Raw genomic sequence first — 20,406 nt, 5'->3', positions numbered from 1 at the left:
TCATTTCATTTCATCTGTCAGTCATTAATCTTTGCCCCAGAGGAGTGCGACAGGCTTCGACAGCCAGCACAATTCCTATCCTCGCCGCAAGATGGGGCTTCATTCATTCCATCCCTGACCTGGTCAATGACTGGAAAGCAGGTTGTAGGTTTTCACGTTTAAAATGTAATTCAGTAAATTAATTATTTAAAGATGTAAGCCGTTAAAAGACTGTATGGGATTCTAACATGCATATGTTAATGTATTAATTAATTTAAATGCACTCGAGATACAATCCGTGAGCTGTGCTGTATTATAGTGCTGGAGTACAACTTTGAATCGCGTGCCGGTTCATTTGGCAACCACTGCGAGTGTGACATGGCAATGACGTTACTTCCGCTTTAGTCTGTTCAAAAGGTGGTCCAGAGAATAGTGGCATTTAGAAAATTTAGATTTTCAATCATTTGACTATAATTCAATTATTAACTAATTTGCATAATAATTTATTACACATGCCATGCAAAAAAGAAAATCATTACATTACATTTACATTACTTTTCTTTGCTATAAGCTATGATGGATTTCTGTCTATTCCTGCATTTTATAATATGGTATCTATCACAGAATTCCAAGCATAACTCACACACACATTCATCATTTGGTTCATGAAATAATTTGTTGCAGCACACTTTGTGGTGAAAACCATGGATCGCTAGTCTCGTCGTCTTGTGTTGCATATCACGATTAGTTTCCATCCAGGTCCTATCTTGCATAGCATATGTTGCATAGAAGTCCTTCAGTGTGTTGTTTATCTTCTCATGCAGATCTTGTATAAGCTGTTTGAAGCTGGTACTAGCTGGAAGTATGAGCTCGCATCTCAGATCCTCTATTAAGAAGGTCTCCCTGGGAAGCACATACACTAGCCTCAATCTTCCATTCTGCAGGACTCCTAAAATTCTCTTCAGGTATCTAGCCTTTACTAGCTCCAATTCTTCCAGCTGTTTGTATGTGAGGTATTTTCCCACTAATTATAGGCCATACATTAGAACAGGTAGTATCTTTAACCTAAACAGGTCCATAGCTGTGCTGATCGATAGTTGTGTGATGTTTCTGATTTCATTTATAGCCCTAGTGGCCGCCACTGCTCTAGATCTTTCCTATTGTTTGGATTGTGATACCTAGATATTTAAAATTGTTAGCTCTCTTGAGAAGTATGCCATTGCATTTGATGTTCTCTGCTTCAGTGAGCCTTCCTCCTTTCCTAAACACTACCAATTCCGTCTTCTCTTCGTTTATCTGGATGTTGTTCCTCTCCGCTCATCACATAGTGTGTTTATCGATACTTGCAGTTTATCTATATCTGCCGCTGCGATGGCCATGTCATCAGCATATATGTATGTGCTTGTTCCTGCTATTCTTTTGGTGACATCGTTCATGAGAACATTAAACAGGATAGGGCTGAGTGGATCGCCTTGGAGGACACCGTTCATCTCTGATAGCCAGTCAGATAGACTATGCCTATTCCATCATCTATCTGTATGTGATTTTCTGCCAGTATATTCAATATCAGGGTCATTATGCTCATTCTTACAATTAGTTCCTCCAGTTTATCTATTAATACCTTTCTGTTGACCATATTGAAGGCTTTTGAGTAGTTATCAAAAACCACATTTCTATCGTCTGTTTTATTTGCTCCAACAGGTTTTCTACTACCAGATTCGTGGATCTTCCCTTTCTAAAACCAAACTGTTCCTCTAGTAGAAGGGGTTCTAGCTTTGCCAGCCTTTTGGTGAGGATCCTGTTAAGAGTTTCAGTGATGTAGATTCCAACGCTATTCCTCTATACGCATTTGAGTTCTCTGTGTCTCCTTCTCTCTTGTATAATGGTTTACTTGTTGACCTTCTACATTCGTCTGGTATACTTCCTAAATCTAAACATTTATTTAGAAGGGAGGTCCGTATTGGTAGATATTCTTGTGCTGTCTGCTTTAAGTGTTCACTCCTTATTCCATCTACTCCTGGAACTCTGTTATTCTTCATTTTCTGTATCGCTCTCGCAATTTCATCCGTGGTGAAGATCTCATCAGCTTGTGGAGTCCTAGGTGTCTTAATCATGGGTCTTGTTTCTTTTGAGCAAATTACTATTCTTATATGATCTATCCATGTTTCCATGGGTATGTTGGGCTTTATTTTCTGCCTTTTCAGTCTCAGAGCTCGGTAAGGGTCTTCTTCTGCCTCCTCAACCATATTCTTATGATCTTCTTACAGGTGTTGCTTTATCTTCTTTCTTATTAGGTTCTTGTATTTATTTCGTTCTCGTTGGTATTCTTCGGTGGTTGCGCTTAATTTTCTTTATTCATAACATTCTCTGTCGAACCATGGCCTTGCCTTCCTATTTGTATCTTGTGTGGTGGCCCCATTTATTATAGTTGATTTCTGCCATGTAGTGGCCTCACCAATATTTCCTGCTCCTATTGCTCTTTCAACCTTAACTTTTTCTTTCATTTTCTCTTTAATTTTTTCCATGTCCAGGATCTTGCCAAACGTTATATTTCGTCTTTCTTCTAATTTGCTAGTTCTGCCGTTTTCTATATTTAATTGTACTGGAATGTGTTTACGGATGACTGCTTCTTCTTTTTTCACTGTGGTGGCAGGGTGTTTTGTTCTAAAGCCCTTTGTGATTATTACGTCAATTGTGCTAGCTTCATTATGCCCTATGTACGTCCAGTCCTCCTGTCTGCTGTGTATTGTAAAGCCTTCGTTTGTGAGATATTCCATTACTTCTTTGCATTTTCTATCTTGCCTATTTATTGCACAATTCAAATCTCCCACATTGATTATATTATCCATACTTCTACTACTGTGATCCAAGGCTATCCCTAGTTTATCTATTATGTCTGTCGCAGTGTGATCTGGATTAGAGTAGACTGCTACTATAACTCCAATTCTTGCCCTGACAACCAGCATGTTTTCTTCTCTTAATAGTAATTTGAAGGGGGCCAGTTGTGGTTTGATGATGCCTAGCACACCGCCCGCTGGTCTTCCTCTTCTCATACACTGTATTGCATAGGCATGAAAATTGTAAAATTCTGGGATGTTCAGTTCTGTATCCTCTTTTACCATTGTCTCTGTGAGTACTCCAGTGTCATAACCAGCCATGATATTTCTCGGGAGCAGGCTCAATAACATTCCATGTTATAATATTAATCCCTGGTTGCTGGGCCCTGAACTTCCACGGTTGCCAAAAGGGCCGACACATTACATCTTCTGGCCAGAAGTTTCATCATAGACTGTTTCTAAGTCTTGCATTAGTAAGTAAACTTGTGTCCTCATCCTGAGGTAGTGCAGTTCTTTTCAGGCACACCCCCAATGGAGGTGAGCTGCACGTACCATTTGAATCCACATACCAGCCCTCCTGCCATTCTTAAATTTCTGGCAGTACTGGGAATTGAACCCGGCCCCCCGTGGACGGCAGCTAATAACACTAACCGTTACGCTATGGAGGCGGACAGGTCTTGCATTGGAATGCCTGTTTTGAAAGCTCTGTTTCCTATTTTGTCATTCACTAGGTCACAATATGTTTTCCGTTTTACTCCGTTTTCCTACAGGTATTCTACGATAGCTTCCTCCAGCGTATCGTTCCGCTGCCTTTATTTTACTTTCCCCTTGTCTCATTCCCATTTTTCTTCCATTCATTTCTTTTCCCGTTGTCTGTTCCTGCCACTCACCACTGTTGTCCAATCCCTATCCTGGTTCTATAGTTTAGTTTCATCATTTGCTGGTGTTCTAGGTTGCCTTGTTGTTCGCTTCCACTCTTCATCTTCTATTATATTTATTTCAGCATCGTTGGGTCGTTCTTGCTGGCTCCTGCACTCTTGTTACCTTTGTCTCTGTTACGCCATGTGTTTGAGCTGGTTCCTGTCTTTGTGTCACCATTGTTTTTATTTCCTCTTTTATCATCATCTTTATATTATATGTTAGATTTCCAAACATGTATTTTATCTGTTGGTTCATCTTTTCTATTATTATTCCTTCTATATCTTCTTCCATTTGTGTTTGGTGTTGTGTGTTTCTAGCCAGGTCAGGTGACTGACCATTACGTGTCACCACTTCGTCATCATTTCCCTTAGTCAGTCTTTGTTCATCACTACTAGTTGCCTGCTGAACTCTTTGTATCTCTTTGTTACTGTAACTGAGAGATGTCACTAATTGTTGCACTGTGAAACTATTGCTGCCAGTTGGCGGAGTCTGTTCCATTACCAGCTTGCTATTTGGAGGTTCATAGGTGAAGGCGGGAGATGTTGTTAGTTGTTGCACTACGAAACTGTCGTTTGTCTCCTGGTCTGCGTTTGTTACATTCATAACCACTTCGATATTTATTTCTTGAACATTATTCTTGTCTTCAAAGGCGTGTTTAATTATCTGAAACCGAGCTCGATAGCTGCAGTCGCTTAATTGCGGCCAGTATCCAGTATTTGGGAGATAGTAGGTTCGAACCCCACTGTCGGCAGCCCTGAAAATGGTTTTCCATGGTTTCCCATTTTCACACCAGGCAAATGCTGGGGCTGTACCTTAATTAAGGACACGGTCACTTCCTTCTCACTCCTAGCCCTTTCCTGTCCCATTGTCGCCATAAGACCTATCTGTGTCGGTGCAACGTAAAGCAACTAGCAAAAAACAAAAACAAAAAAAAAATATTTCAAAATACTCACAAATGATATTCACCGCTTCCTATAGCTGTTCTTTTGTTTCCTTTTTCAAGTATCCTCCTGCGTCCGCTATATCTTCCACACTTCTCTGAGCACTTTTAAACTGTCGTTCATCTTCATCCTCCTAATAATTGCATAATAATTTCACATAGTGTAGGCTATACAGATGCATTTATTATTCAGTATAACAAGAGACAAAGCTAAAAGATAATATTATTTTAAAAATATGTCATACATTACAGCAGTTATTTTTATTTACATACAGTGCCATCAACTGGGGCTACATTGGCCATGAGGCTACTTTGGCCCACAGGATAATAAAAGTTATTTATTTTTATTGCACACACATATACCACAACCTTTACACGTAAGTACCTATCTTAAGCCATAGGTGAGCACCACTGAGGTTTTGTGATATTTGAATTGCTTCCATCATCATCCACCAGAGTGAAGTGGTACTGTTCACAAAACAACCAAGAAGAAGTATGTTTTATGTTGGCTTCCTACTTTGTTTTATAGACTGACTCACAAAAGTAGGAGAAAATTGGGTAAGTTGACAGTTCAATCCTCTAAACCAGGGCCTCTCAGGGTGCACGCGCGTGGTGCATGCACTGTGCACGGTGCAAAAGACGACTTGGCTTGGTTGACCAGAGTGTAGACCCCCCACTCCTCGATTTGGAGCAATAGCGCTTACTCTCTCTTTCCTCACGCCTCTCTCGCTCGCTCCGCCTGTCTCCCTCTGCCCCACTTGCGCCGTAGCGCTCCAAAATCCGGGCTGAGTTGAGCCGAGTATAGCCGAGTAGAGCCGAGCTTAGCCGAGTAGCCCAGAGACGAAGCGTTGATCCGAGCCATACTGAGCGGTACCGACGCACAGTGCACGGAGCTCTTGCGCCTCACTCTGCACGCGTGAGATTTTGGGCGTTTGAGAGGCCCTGCTCTAAACCATTAGGTATGTGCTGTGAAGATAATATTAATCAATCTTTTTCCGTTTATTACTCGTTAAGACCGGACCATATAGTGAGTGGACTCCACCTTACTTGGAGCTACTCTGGCCCGCTGCTTTGTCCTGGGCCAAAGTAGCTCCAAGTAACTCAGAAGCAATTTAAGCTTTGGTTAGGTCAATTTGCAAGTAATTTTAATTTCTTAAGTTATTGCAGATGAAAGCAATATGGTTCGTGTATATCAGAGAAAGATTGGGGCAAGGAATTATGCCAATTATATGACAGAAGATCTAGAAAAGTGTTTAGAAGAAATTAGATCAGGCTGAAAAATTCAGAGAACTGCTTCAAATCTCTATGGAATTCCTAGAAGCACCTTTAAAATGAACTGAAAGGGAAATTTGTGAATCAACTTGGTCATACAACAGTATTTAGTCCCAAGGAAGAGAAAATGTTTGTAAATCACATCACTAACATGGCTGAGTTTGGCTTCCCACTTGTGGAGAAAGATCTTAGATTTATTATTAAAGGCTATTTAGACAAGGAAGGTCTTGTTGTCAAATGCTTCAAAAACAATATGCCTGGCTATGAATTTATTAAATCATTCCTTAGACGGCAAGCAGAACTTACCAGAAGACTTTTCAGTAACATTAAACCTGTGAGAGCAGCAGTGGACATGACCGTGATTAATGAATATTTTGATCACTTAGAGGTTTCAGTGAAGGATGTGCCCCCCAGAAAACACATGGAACTATGACATGACCAATCTAAGTGACAATCCAGGCACACTGAATGTGATTTGCAAGAAGGGAGTGAAATATGTTGAGAACATTATGAACAGCTCAAAAACTTTGACCTCTGTTATGCTTTGTGGCAATGCTGTTGGGGAACTGTTACCACCATGTGTTGTTTATCGAGCTGAACATCTGTGGACGACATGGAGGGAAGGTGGGCCTGCAGGATGTTGTTACAATCAATCAAAGCATGGATGGTTTGATGCTGCAACATTTGAGGATTGGTTGAAGACACTTCTGTTACCACGACTGAAGAAACAAGAAGGAAAAAATTAGTGATTGGTGACAATTTGTCTTCGCACATTAATCCTGATGTATTGAAATTATGTGAAGAAAACAACATTGGATTTGTATGTCTGCCTCCAAGATCCACCCAGCTCACATGGCCACTCGATGTGGCGTACTTTGTTCTTATGAAGAAAGCTTGGAGAAATATTTGAGACAGTGGAAGGATTCACCAAATTGAAAGAAATATGAGGTGCTGCCTAAAGATGTGTTGCCACTACTTTTGGAGAAGCTAATGTCAGAAATGGAGCAGAATGATAAGGGAAATAATTTGATATCTGGATTTTGTAAATGTGGAATATATCCCACTGATAGGAATTCTGTTCTTAATTCTCTACCAACTGAAAAAGTTTCAGAAGAGGAAGTCGGCGATGCTTTCTTACAACACCTAATCCAGAAGAGAAATGAGTGTAAGACACCAACCGAGAAGAGGAAACGCAGAAAATTAAATGTCCCACCAGGGAAGAGTGTCTGTCCGATATTCTTGCAAGATTCACCTGCATCTTCTGTTACTAGTGCCTCTGTCTCAAGTGAAGACCGTTCTCTGCCCAAAAAGAAGGGAAGGCCCAGAAAATTAATAGACTTCTGATTCATCAGACTCTGAATCTGCTGTCGATAACTTCAGTGTTCAGGATTCATCATCAGAGTTTCAGATCTCTGAAGATGAGCAAGAGGAGCATTGTGAGAAGGAAGAGTCTGCTGATGTAAGACTATTCCAAAATGTAGACCTATCTGCTGTTCTGAAAGTGGGCGATTTTGTAACTGTCATTTATGATGAACAGGAATATCCTGGATTGATCTTGAAGATTGACTCGGTCGAAAGCCCTACAGTTGATTGTATGGAGAAATCTAGAAAATGCTGGAAGTGGCCTCAGAAGAAAGATGTGATGGTATACTCCTGGTTGTTAGTTGTAAGAAAAATATCTCCACCAAAACTACTTTCCAAGAGGGGATATTTTCAAGTGCCAGAGTTAAACAATTTTGTGTTATCTAGGTTCTAGAGCATTCTCTGTTCTTTCTTGTTTAGATAGGTATGTTCATTCATTTTATTGATTTGTAACAGCCCTTTCTGAAGTACCGGTACCTACAGACAGTAGTGTAGCCAGGATTTCAGGGGGGGCATTCCTCCAGAATTTTATTTTGATAGGTGTCCAAACTTTCATAGTTTAGGTGGTGTAGAATACTGAAAAAGGAAATGAGTGTCCTTGGATCCAAGTAAGAGTGGTGGATTCGTGCAGATTCTGGAAGCTAATAGTAATTTTCTTCTTCTTCTTCTTCTTCTTACTACCTTTTCCCACACCTGTAGGGTCGCGGGTGCGAACTGTGTCACACATGTGGATTTGGCCCTGTTTTACGGCCAGATGTCCTTCCCGATGCCAACCCTGTATAGAGGGATGTAATCAGTGTTGTGTGTTTCTTTGGTGGTTGGTAGGGTAGTATGTTGTCTGAATATGAATATGTTGGGACAAACACCCAGTCCCCAACTAGAAGAATTAATCAGACACAATTAAAATCCCCGACCCTGCCAGGAATCGAACCTGCGACCGTCTGAACTGATGGCCTCAACACTGATCATTCAGCCAATGAGTTGGACTCCGGAAGCTAATATTAATGTACGTTATGTATGAAATGCTCAATAAAAGGACATTTCGTTAAAACTCCTGGGGTGTCTGGACTCCTTGGGCGAACCCCCCCCCCCCCGGTTCCCCGGTTCCCCGGCTACCTCTGTTATTCCCATTCCTACATAACTGCAGCATTTCATATATTCCGAGTACAAGTGAAATGAATGCAAGAATAAACAGTTTGAGTAAGGATGCAATATTCTGATTTAGAATAAATACGATAATGTTATTATAATAATGGTCATGTGATAAGCAATAAAGAAATGACATTTTATACAAATAATGCGGCAAAGATATACACACGCGCGCGCATCGAATACAGGTTTCTCGTCCTTCTTGTCCATGGTTCAGTGATGAAGGCAAGAGAATGATGCCCCACCGTGACTCGTTATTTCATTATAAACAAACCCTAGATGACACAGACTTTGAATCTAACCGCATCTTAAGAAATAGCACAAAGCAGTTAATCAGAAATTTAAAAAAAGTATATATTTTTGGAATTTAGCTAACAACTTAAATTCTAATCGCGCATGGGACCAAGTTAGAGCTCTGGGAATAGGAAAACATCAACAGAGACAGACAACTCCTGACATTCCACTTGACGAACTGAACGATTACTTTAGTAGAATAAATATTCAACCTACCCAAATAAACTGCACCGACTCACCGCCCTCCCCTCCAGCCAATCCACCATTTACATTTCACAGTGTCACAGAAAATCAGGTTAAAAGGCTTTGTACTCGATTAAATCAAAGACTACAGGTGTAGATGATATTCCTATTACTTTTATACATAACATTATGGATGCTATCTCGCCTATACTGACGCATATACTGAACTCCTGTTTACTAAACGGAACTTTCCCTACTGTCTGGAAAACAGCCAATATTATATTGGTACTTAAGAGTTTAGACCCACAATCATCCTCTGACTATCGTTCTATGTCCGTACTCCCTGCGCTTTCTAAAGACTTTGAACGTTTAGTATATGAGGAAGTTTTGGAATACCTAAATAAAAATGCTCTTTTGGACCCTTTGCAATCTGGATTTGAGAAGGTTCACAGTACCGGGACAGCACTTTTGAAGGTTACTGAAGACATTAGAAACACTATGGACAAACGACTGCTCACTATACGTAACCTTCCGGACTTCAGTAGCGCCTTTGACACTATAGTAATTCCGACTATGATAAAGAAAATGGAACTGCTAAATTTCGACCTGGCGGTGCTTAAGGTTTTTAGTTCTTATTTGAGTAACCATCAACAGTGTGTGACAGTAAACGACAAGGCCTCTAAATGGAAAATGAAACTTAGTGTTGCCCCACAGGGCAGTATTCTACGGCCCCTAATTTTCTGTATTTATATCAATGACATACCATCTGTGACAGGAAATAACACACACCACCTCTATGCTGACGATCTTCAAATATATCGACATTGCAAGACAAGATATTAACAATGACCTCCGATGACTCAATGTATGTGCACAACGAAGCTCTCTTATACTAAACTGCAAAAAATACAGACAATTATAATTGGATCAAGAAAATGACTGACCTGCTCAAATAATGTCGCAATCCCGCCTATCCTACTGAATGGTAACATTATTCCCTACAGTGAAACGGTTAAAAATCACGGCGTAATGATGAATGAAACAGTTGATTGGTCTGATCACACGAAAGAAATACGTAAAAAGCTTTTTGGAGTTCTTCACCCTCTTAAACGGCAGAGGAGTGTATTTCCATTTGAGCTACAGGCCAAACTAATACAGAAACTCATTCTCCCTATTCTTGACTATTGTGACGTTGTTTTAGTAGTTGAGATGATGAGAGAAGGAACACTTAAACTTTAATGAGCACTGAATACCCGCCTGTGATTTATTTACAATATCGGGTACGATGGTCATACCACCCCATACTATCAGGCTGTCTCATGGCTGATGTCTGATAAACGTCAGCAGCTACACACTTTAATGATGGTGATCAGAGTGGTAGCTGAAAGTCAGCCAATGTATATTTCTTCTAAATTCATCTTTTTATCATCATTTCACAACTTAAATACACGTTCTAGATTCATTCTTTCTATTCCACTGCATCGCACAAATAAAATTAATAGATCATTTGTGGTGACTGTCACCAGATTATGGAATTTCCTGGCAGTTCAGGTCAGAGAAACTAGCTTTTAAAAATCATGATTTAAGGTCACCTGCTGAGACTACCTGGTGAGGACAGCTGACTGAATGGTTGAAGTATGAATGTGTGCGTTCCTGAGGATTAGCCGTTGTTAAAGAGTTTTTAATATTAATTAGTTCTAATATTAATTTAGTAAGTAATTTATTTAAATTTATTTTCAATTATCTTAATTTATGTAGTTTTAACTATTTTAAATATCTCAGTATTTTATTTAAGATTCTGATTAGTATGTGGTTAAGTGTACAAGAGAGCCTGGAGTCCTAACTTTGCCACTGTACTGAAAGCACTAATAAATAAATAAATAAATAAATAAATAAATAAATAAATAAATAAATAAATAAATAAATAAATAAATAAATAAATAAATAAATAAATAAATAAATAAATAAATAATGTAAAGCATATGGGTATAGATATTTTGTTAGTTGGTAAAGAAAAATACACATTACAACATATGCTATGTAGGGTTTACCTTATCCTATTAGTTTCCAATGCGGTTAGGGCCACGCAGCTGTGAGCTTGCATCCGGGAGATAGTGGATTCGAACCCCACTGTCGGCAGCCCTGAAAATGTTTTCCGGTGCTTTCCCATTTTCACACCAAGCAAATGCTGGGGATGTACCTTAATTATTAAGGCCATGGCCACTTCCTTCCCACTCCTAAGCCTTTCCTATCCCACTGTCGCCATAAGACCTATCTGTGTCGGTGCGACGTAAAGTAAATTGTTAATTACTTTCCCTCGCAAGCCTGGGATACAAAATATAGTAGTATAAAGTTAGAGTTTTGTGACGCTAATATTCTCATGTATAATTTTTATTAACGTGCCAGAAACCAACGACACTGAACTGTTGTCATTTCAACACCATTTTAAGGGTTACCGATCCAAGCCGGGATTTGAACCTGCGAACTCAGACTCAGAAGGACAGCGACTCAACCAACTGAGCCACATGAAAAGGGGGCGTTTGTAATTATTGTAATAAATAGATGCAATTAGTATTTTTACAAAGGTTTTATGAGGAGCATTTATTAAGGCGTGTTTCCTTACTGTCCTAAATGCACGAGGCCGGACAGAAGAACTAGCTGGAAGCTAAGGAGCCTTGCAGAGGTGTTGCTTCCTTCTCTGTTCACTTTTCCAAACCAAACTCCATGGCATAACAGCCCTGAAGGGCCATCGCCTACCAAGTGACCGCTGTTCAGCCCGGAGGCCTGCAGATTATGAGATGTGTGGTCAGCACGACAAATCCTCTCCGCCGTTTTTCCTGGCCTTCTAGACCGGAGCCGCCATCTCACCGTCAGATAGCTCCTCAATTATAAATACCTCGAACCAGCCCTCAGATACAGGTAAAAGTCCTTGACCTGGCCGGGAATAAACCCGGGGCCTCCGGTAAGAGGCAGTCACGCTACCCCTACACTGTGGAGCCGGCTAGTTACTTTTAGGTATCCTTATTTTCGAATTTGACTTAAGGCATCCTGCATTCGATTCCCGGCAATGACAGAGTTAAGAAAGGCATGGGATGAGGAGGATACAGGCTTGTTTTTGGGTGCAGTAGAGTTTTCCTTGAGTCTCCCGTAATCGAAATATCTACGGCCTGGAAGGTAGTCACCTTCACGGGGTGTATTACCAAAGTGGTTCCTTTTTTTAAGAAGACAAATTAAATGAAGATTCTACTTCCTCACAAACGAAGAACGATATTGTCAATTTTACGAACAGTTTCAATAATTTAGCAGGTTTATGTTAAGAGTACAGAAGCTATGATTGTACATGGTAACAATCAAAACCAACATCTACTGAAGATCCGTCACCGCACTCGGCAGGACCGGCTTTCTTTTCATAACCACCGGGCGAGTTGACCATGCGGTTAGGGGCGCACAGCTGTGTGCTTGCATCCGGGGGATAGTGGGTTCAAACACCACTGTCGGCAGCCCTAAAGATGGTTTTCTGTGGTTTCGCATTTTCACACCAGGCAAATGCTGGAGCTGTACCTTAATTAAGGCCATGGCCGCTTCTTCCCACTCTCAGTCCTTTCCTTTCCCATCATCGCCATAAGACCTACAGTGCAACGTAAAGCAAATTCTAAATAAAAAATAAAAAATCTTTTCACAACCCCTTCCAAGGAAAAGTTGTATCCACATTACTGGCCACTGAAATTATTTTGTGGGTACGTCACTGCATTCACTCACCATTTAAGGTAGAAGGTAAGTCCGAATAATGGTTGGATACTCAAAATACACCACCATAAATGATGCGGTTCTGGCTCAAAATTCTATAAGGAAAGGTAAGGGACGTGATCTAGTGTTTTAAGTAGAATCCGTATCAACAGAACGTGACTTCCCATTTACAATATGTTTCATGCATCGACTGCGATTCAAACCTGGGCCATCCTGATGAGAAGATAGAACCATTGGAACTGAGTTATCATGCCCGCCAATTACAAAATAGTTACCCGCACTTTTGATGGTGCCATTTGAGGTTCCAATCAGTCCCCGGGCATTTGGCAAAATATATAGGCCTAGCTATCGAACTTAGGCATGCATCCGCGATTGTCTTGCTACTGTAAGAATAAAAAAAACCCTATTTCATAACTTACCGAGGATGCACATAGTGTTGGTTTCTTAGTGACAAGACGGTCCCTCTTCAAAAAACGTTACTTATATGGCACAAAATGAGGAACTAACATGCAGCTCACAATCCTGTCACAGTCTTCCCAACGCTGCAACTTAAACACAGCGTATCTCTCAACCACGGTACAACCCGAGGATCCCTAGGACATTGTTGTTTCCTGGAACCAATATGCAAAAGCTGACACGATGTTGTAAATGTTGTAAGCTTGCAACTGTTTCTGGCCATTGCCCCCATTATCTTGGTGGTCACGTTCCGGCCCCCTGCTGAGTAATCCCTTGCTAATTGCCCCTTTCTTCATGTCTTGACATTTTTTAACACACGGTTACATTCTCAATAGTGAGACCACTACAGGGAAATATCCCTGCGCATCACAATCCTAAGTGTCTTCGTTTCATTCAAGCAGTACAAATATGGAGAATTATGTATGGCCCTATTGAGCCCTGCTAGTAGATTCTTGTCGCTACGTTAACTTAACATTTTGGCGTACGTTTTTAAGTTGTTCGTACCGTACGTAAAACAACAGCTGACCCTCGCTCTAGTTTCAGGAAATATTTTGGGGGGGTGCCCCCCCCTTGGCTACGCCAGTGCCTACAGAATACAATATATGTCAACCTATGTCAGTGTTGAGTTAAATCAAATTCTTAGTAGGCAAATTATTTCATGTTTTGTACAAATTCATTCAGCTTAGTACGTTCTTAAGAAATAAACTCAAATTTCTTAAAATAATGCTATGTTTGCTTGCTACATTACCTGAATTAAGTACTTATTATGAGAGGTTTCTTTGGCCCACAATAATGGAAATTACCATTAATTATGGAAACATTTACCTGGGACAATGTAGCCACATGCACTTGGTGCTACTTTGGCCCAGATTTTGAAAAAGTTGAATATACATCAATAAATGCTGTAGAAGCTCCTAACATGCTGTACGTGCTGAGTAGGTACTTATCAACTAGGAAAATGTGTTTGTAAAATTATTAGAGCACTTTCGTTCAATATATGTCAATATTAAAAATAAAGTTGGAAAATATTGGGACAATTGATGGTACTACATTTATGGGAGTTAAAATAAAAGTGAAATATTAGGTGTATATCTTTGAAGGATACCTACAACTTCCTTTGTAAATTAGTTCAAATCTTCTCGCTTTGAAGAAGTCATAGAATGAATCTTTGAAGTTTAGTTCTTGAAGTACATCATTTTCAATTGCTATGATACAGTACTTAAATTATTAAGTCTATCCTGAACTTGTGTGCACCTTCAATATGTGTGTATTTGTTTCAGAGCTGAAAATGAGGTTAGGTAGTTGTACTCATGTTCAGAATCAGCTCAGCCAACTTTTACACTACCATAATTTTTTAAACCAAAAATGAAGTCATTGTTCTTAATGAACGGAACTTCCGCAACTTATATACAGGTAAACTTCAGAATTGTTTGCTTGATATTATATTTGTGTTATTTCACATGTTAGTCTTATAAAGTCAAGTAATTACCCACATACAGGTTTTAAGGAGTCTAGAAGTTCATCTGGAAATGTTACTTTGTAGTTATCAAACTTCTGATGATGCAAAAGCTGATGAAAACAAAATTTTGAAACTGAGCCATACTTGAGCATCCAGAACAGGATCATATGCTCTGAGTGCCTCCAGAAATTCCATGTAATTGCCCTTGTTCAAAGAGTCATCTGATTCATCATGGCCCCTCAGAGGAAGTACTTGCTTAGCCAAGAAGCAAACAACATCAGCTAATCTTCTTAGCACCTCCCTGCTACTCTATACTTCCTCATTGTGTTCATTTACATTAGCTTTGTGGAGGGAATCAACGAAAACATTGACTCCCTGTTTTCCAAAAAGTTTGCACATGCAGGTAAGGAACACAAAGGTAGGCTATTATAGACGTCCTAACGAAAAGTGTTTCCACTATCAGATATTCAGTGTTGGTGTGGTTATACATTTGTGATACTCTAAATTGTCATCAAAGTGCATATAAACATGCCGACAAAACATTAAAATCACCACAGTTGGTTTGATACTGCTCCTGAACAGTTAAACAAAGCAGGGAAAGAATGTGCTTTATTGCTACAGAAAGCAGTACGGGACAGTAGCCACATGCAAGGCAGCTGTATTTCTTGGCATCCCCACCACTCGCTCACTGGCTCTCTCCCCACCACCCCTCTTACAAACAACATTGAAGTTGATTGTGAGTTCCAGCCAGCACACATGAACTCAGTGCAGTTCGCATCTCCCAACTCTGCTGTAAAATAAAGAGAGCTTTTTTTTTTTTCTCAACCCGCTTTGTAGTTTGTTAGAATGGTCTATTATTCATAATATTAACTGTGTAAAATAAATAACAGAGTACAATCCACTGTGTTAAGTATTAAACAATTTAACATTGAAATGTTGCATCTTGTACCATACTTTATTTGAAAACGTGCCCCACACGTATCACACTTTAAAGCCGTATGCACCTGTAGTAAGTTAAAGCAGTGAGTTTGCAGTTACAATCAATTGTATTTTGTAACAAAGAATTCAGCTCCTGGTAGAGCCCTGCACTGTCGTGTTTCGCTCGAGCATGAACAAGGAATCAGTTTGTTGGCTAGTACACTGCTAGATGGAGTGACTATGAGGCTTTTTTTCCCTTTAGCGATCTAGGAGCGTGATGCTTGTGACGAGCAAGCAACACTTGTGGTGATAGTTGCTTGGTCAACATGGAACGAGAAACTATGGAGGTGATGAAGGATAAACTTGTAAGTCATGATTACAGTTTATGGAAGCCAGTAGGCTTCAAAAGTGATGTTTGGAAAAAGTTTTCTGTTTCAATTAATCATTATAGTAAGCAGGAAGACTATGAAAGTATTGTAAACAGTGTTCTTCATTGTGAACATATAAGGCTACAAACACCACATCTGAGGTCACATGTTAGAGGGATGTAAAGTCAACAACATTAGCATTGAGGTCTTATGTCTATAAAGTATGTGTCAACAGAACACAGAATACTGTACGACAAGCTGTTAAAAGTTGCTTATGCAGAAATGTGTAAAAATGTGCAATTCTGATTTACATCCTCTTAGTGTCGTGTCGGGTGATGGCTTTCCTGAGATGTCCTACGAACTAGTAAATATTGGTGCACAGTATGGAAGAGTGAATGGGGATGATATTCTACCCCTTTCTAAAACCATCTTGCATAACACAAGCAAAGGCTGTTGAAACAAGTGCAAAGATGCTCATTAGGTTGATTCTAAGTGGACAATGAAAAGCCTTGTCTTAGTGACATCTGTTTACCCAGAAAAGAGAAGAAAATAGAGAAAATATCGGAGAGGAAATCAAAGACAAGCTCATTGAACTGTGAACAGAGCCTGAACTTACACGATATCTGTTTCACATCTGATCGAGAAACAAATATCTTGAAGACCCTTGAACCTTACCTAGTGTAAGAAAATTATTCATTTTTTTTTGCAATTTGTTTTACATTGCACCAACACGGATAGGTCTTACAGCAACGATTGGAGAGGAAAGGGCAAGGAGTGGAAAGGAAGTGGCTATGGTCTTAATAAAGGTACAGCCCCAGCATTTTCCTGGTGTCAAAAAGAGAAACCACAGAAAGCCATCTTCAGGGCTGCGGACATTGGAGCTAAAACCCACTATCTTGTGAATACAAGCTCACAGCTGCGTAACCCTAACTACACGGCCAGTTTGTTCGGTCAAATTATTTTAAGAAGTGCATTTATTCAATATCGTTGTTACTTTTCTACCCAAATACACAATTTTATTTACATTGGTCTAGTATACAAGAATAAAAATACATAGTATATATATTTAAACAATTGCAACGGCAAGCAAAATATAAGAAACTCAATTAAATAAACAGAAGCAATACAATTTACTATACCGAGCTCGATAGCTGCAGTCACTTAAGTGCGGCCAGTATCCAGTATTCGGGAGATAGTAGGTTCGAATCCCTCTGTCGGCAGCCCTGAAAATGGTTTTCCGTGGTTTCCCATTTTCACACCAGGCAAATGCTGGGGCTGTACCTTAATTAAGGCTACGGCCGCTTCCTTCCCACTCCTAGCCCTTTCCTGTCCCATCGTCGCCGTAAGACCTATCTGTGTCGGTGCGCCGTAAAACAACTAGAAAAAAAAATTACTGTTTTATTTCCGTGTTCAGGGTTCTACTTCATATATATTTTATCTAAAAGTATTATTTAAAATGATAATTATGTTTAATGTTGTATAAAAGATAAAAATTACCTATTTAATTTTAATTGATTCTATGTCTGTAATAAGAAGATGGCACTGAGTATAAATTACAAATAATAAAAAGACAAATCAGGACAAACGTAAATGTTATGGCATTACGTTATCACTTTCTAATAAAAATTCAAATGATTGCCTGTTGTTTCCTGCGAGCATAGTTCGCTCATCAACACAGTTTCAAGCACTCTCCACTCGGGGGAAACCTGCTTGAGCCCAGCACCTTCAAACGAATACGAGCAAGTGAAGAGCATACATTGCAGTGCTCTAACTCCTGGACATAAAACAAACATGGCTAAGTGGGATTCAGCTCCTGGACCAAAGACCCAACAAAAAAAAAAAAAAAAAAAAACTTTAATATACTAAAAACAACTTAATAAGATGATTCAGACAATAAGAAATGCCCATGACTTTATAAAACCTATGTAAGACCTGCTTGCTGCTTTATGGAAGTCAATTTGTCAATTCAGACTAAATAAACTGATCAATCAATCAATCAATCAATCAATCAATCAATCAATCAATCAATCAATCAATCAATCAATCAATCAATCAATCAATCAATCAATCAATCAATCAATCAATCAATCAATCAATCAATCAATCAATCAATCAATCAATCAATCAATCAATCAATCAATCAATCAATCAATCAATCAATCAATCAATCTCCATTTAGGGCTGTTGGCTTGGTGGCAGATTCTCTATCAATTATTTACCTAACATTTTATTAAATGTTTTCAAAGAATTTGTAAATTTATAAAACATTTTCCTTGATAAATTACTCTAATCTCATCCAATAAATGAATATTTGCCCCAATTTTTCCTCTTGAATTACAACTTTATCTTCATACTAGTTGGTGTAGCCATGCTTTGCTACAGAATTCTACATTGTATATATTTTTTTTTAGATGAAGTCATATACACGATGTGAATAAGATTTGATTAAATTGCATAACAACATAGGTTTAAAAAAATTAAATTTCATGTGCCTTCCCCTAAACTACCATTTCATGTAGCAAGAATAAAGTTATTTACAGCCTATACTGTAATCATTTATTCCGTAACTTTGCACATCAATTTTCATAGAATTCTGTTCACTCATTTTCTCATGGCTCAGCATTGCTATGGACTTAGCAATATAAATCAAAATTTTTTAATATTCCTGTTATGGCTGGTACAATAAAAATGTATAAGACATAAATTATCAGAAATTTAATTCCATATAACTTTAGTTATGTAGTATTGATTGATAGCACAACTAATAACATAGATTTTTGTGAATTGGGTTTTAGGCTTTCCCCAAAACTACCATTTCACTCAGCGTGAATACAATTGAGGGGTTGCCGGCAAGAACCCCACTAGTCAAAAAAATTGAAAAACGAGTTATAGGCGCCATCTTGTAGTGTTCAGCATTATTCACGTGATTACACAACCGATTCTGTCAAAAACACCTCAGGTTGTACTGTATTAGCCTCTAAACATATGGTGATTCAGCAAAAAACCCACAAGTCTGGACAGTTGCTAGAGAGAACACCACTAGTCAGTGGTGCTTCAGGCAGGTGCTGCGAGAGTGCTCTGCTCAGAGACAATGAAATAAAAATATAGTTGACAATGAAATAAAAATTATAAACAAATAGAAAATTGACTTTTATACTCGATAAAACAGGCCACTATCTCTCATAAAATGGATGACAAGATCTGCTGACTGCTTGTCATCTCATAGAATGAGGGGTTTGTCATCTCATAGAATGAGGGAGATGGTACTTGTAAGTTTTAGACTACGGTGTAGATTGGCCAGGTCCATGCACTCTGTAAGGATGTGTACCATGGTTACATATCGGGGAGGGCTTCTCCCTTCGAAGTAGGAATGCGATGCTGTACCATGGCCGATCCAAAGATGGCATAATACCACTGCTTCTCTCCATAAAACCCGAAGGGAAGTCTTCCATACCTTCATAGTTCCTTTAATCGGTCTCAGCTTATTTGGAAGTTGGGTGGCCTGTCACTCCATCTCCCAATGGGATAAAACCAAATGTCTCATCTGAGAATGATTATCACTAGCTTGAACCTTGTAAGGCAATGGGGGCAACGTGACCGGCTCCTTGGCGGCTCTATCAGTTAAATAGTTTCCTGCTATATCCAAGTGGCTTGGGAGCCACAAAAACATGGTTCTGGTGTTAATATTCCAACACCCAGCAAGCAGGTTCTGAATCCGCTCCATTAGAGGGTGCCATAGAAAACATGCATCAGTAGATTGTAGCAAACTCAAGGAGTTCATGCAGAGCAGAAAGTGCTGATGTTCATTGGACAACATGTACTGCAAAGCTTCAAAGAGAGCATAGAGCTCTGCTGTGTAAACACTAAAGGTTTCTGGTAGAGGAAAAAGGAAATTCTCATTATCAACAATGAATGCACAGCCTACTTTCACTTCTGCCCTTGAACCATCCATGTAAATAACTACTGAACCTGGATACCAGATAACAACATAGAAGAAGAGCCTCTGATAAAGGAGGAGCCCATGTTCACTTTTCGGCCGGTGTGCAGATCCAGGTTGATTTCAAGTCATCATATTAACCACAGAGGTACCTTACTTGGTTGTCTAATAAGGCAAGGAACTGAAGGTACATCAAAAAATCTGTAACTGCTATCCAAGCGTATACCAACCAACTTGTGGATAAGCAGCGTACAACTTATGGTTTCCATTGAGGAATATGTTGGCACAACTTAGGTAAAGTGGCATCTGTCACAAATTTGCAGCAAAGAACAACAGCATTTGTTGGTGCCTAAAGTGTAAAGGTGGCACACCAATGGGGTATGTATGGAATGCTCCCGTTGCCAACCTGACTCCGCTGTGGTGGATGCTATTCAGTTTCACAAGGAAGCTTGCTCATCCATATGCTGCACTGCCGTAGTCTAATCTGGACAAATTATCTCCCCTATACAGTTGTAGGAGCACTGCACGATCAGCCCTCCCCCGTGTATCGCCACTAAGAAACTTCAGAATATACACCTTCTTAG

Source organism: Anabrus simplex, chromosome 7 (assembly GCF_040414725.1).
Source record: "Anabrus simplex isolate iqAnaSimp1 chromosome 7, ASM4041472v1, whole genome shotgun sequence".
Taxonomy (NCBI): domain Eukaryota; kingdom Metazoa; phylum Arthropoda; class Insecta; order Orthoptera; family Tettigoniidae; genus Anabrus; species Anabrus simplex.
This window is presented reverse-complemented; position numbering follows the sequence as displayed.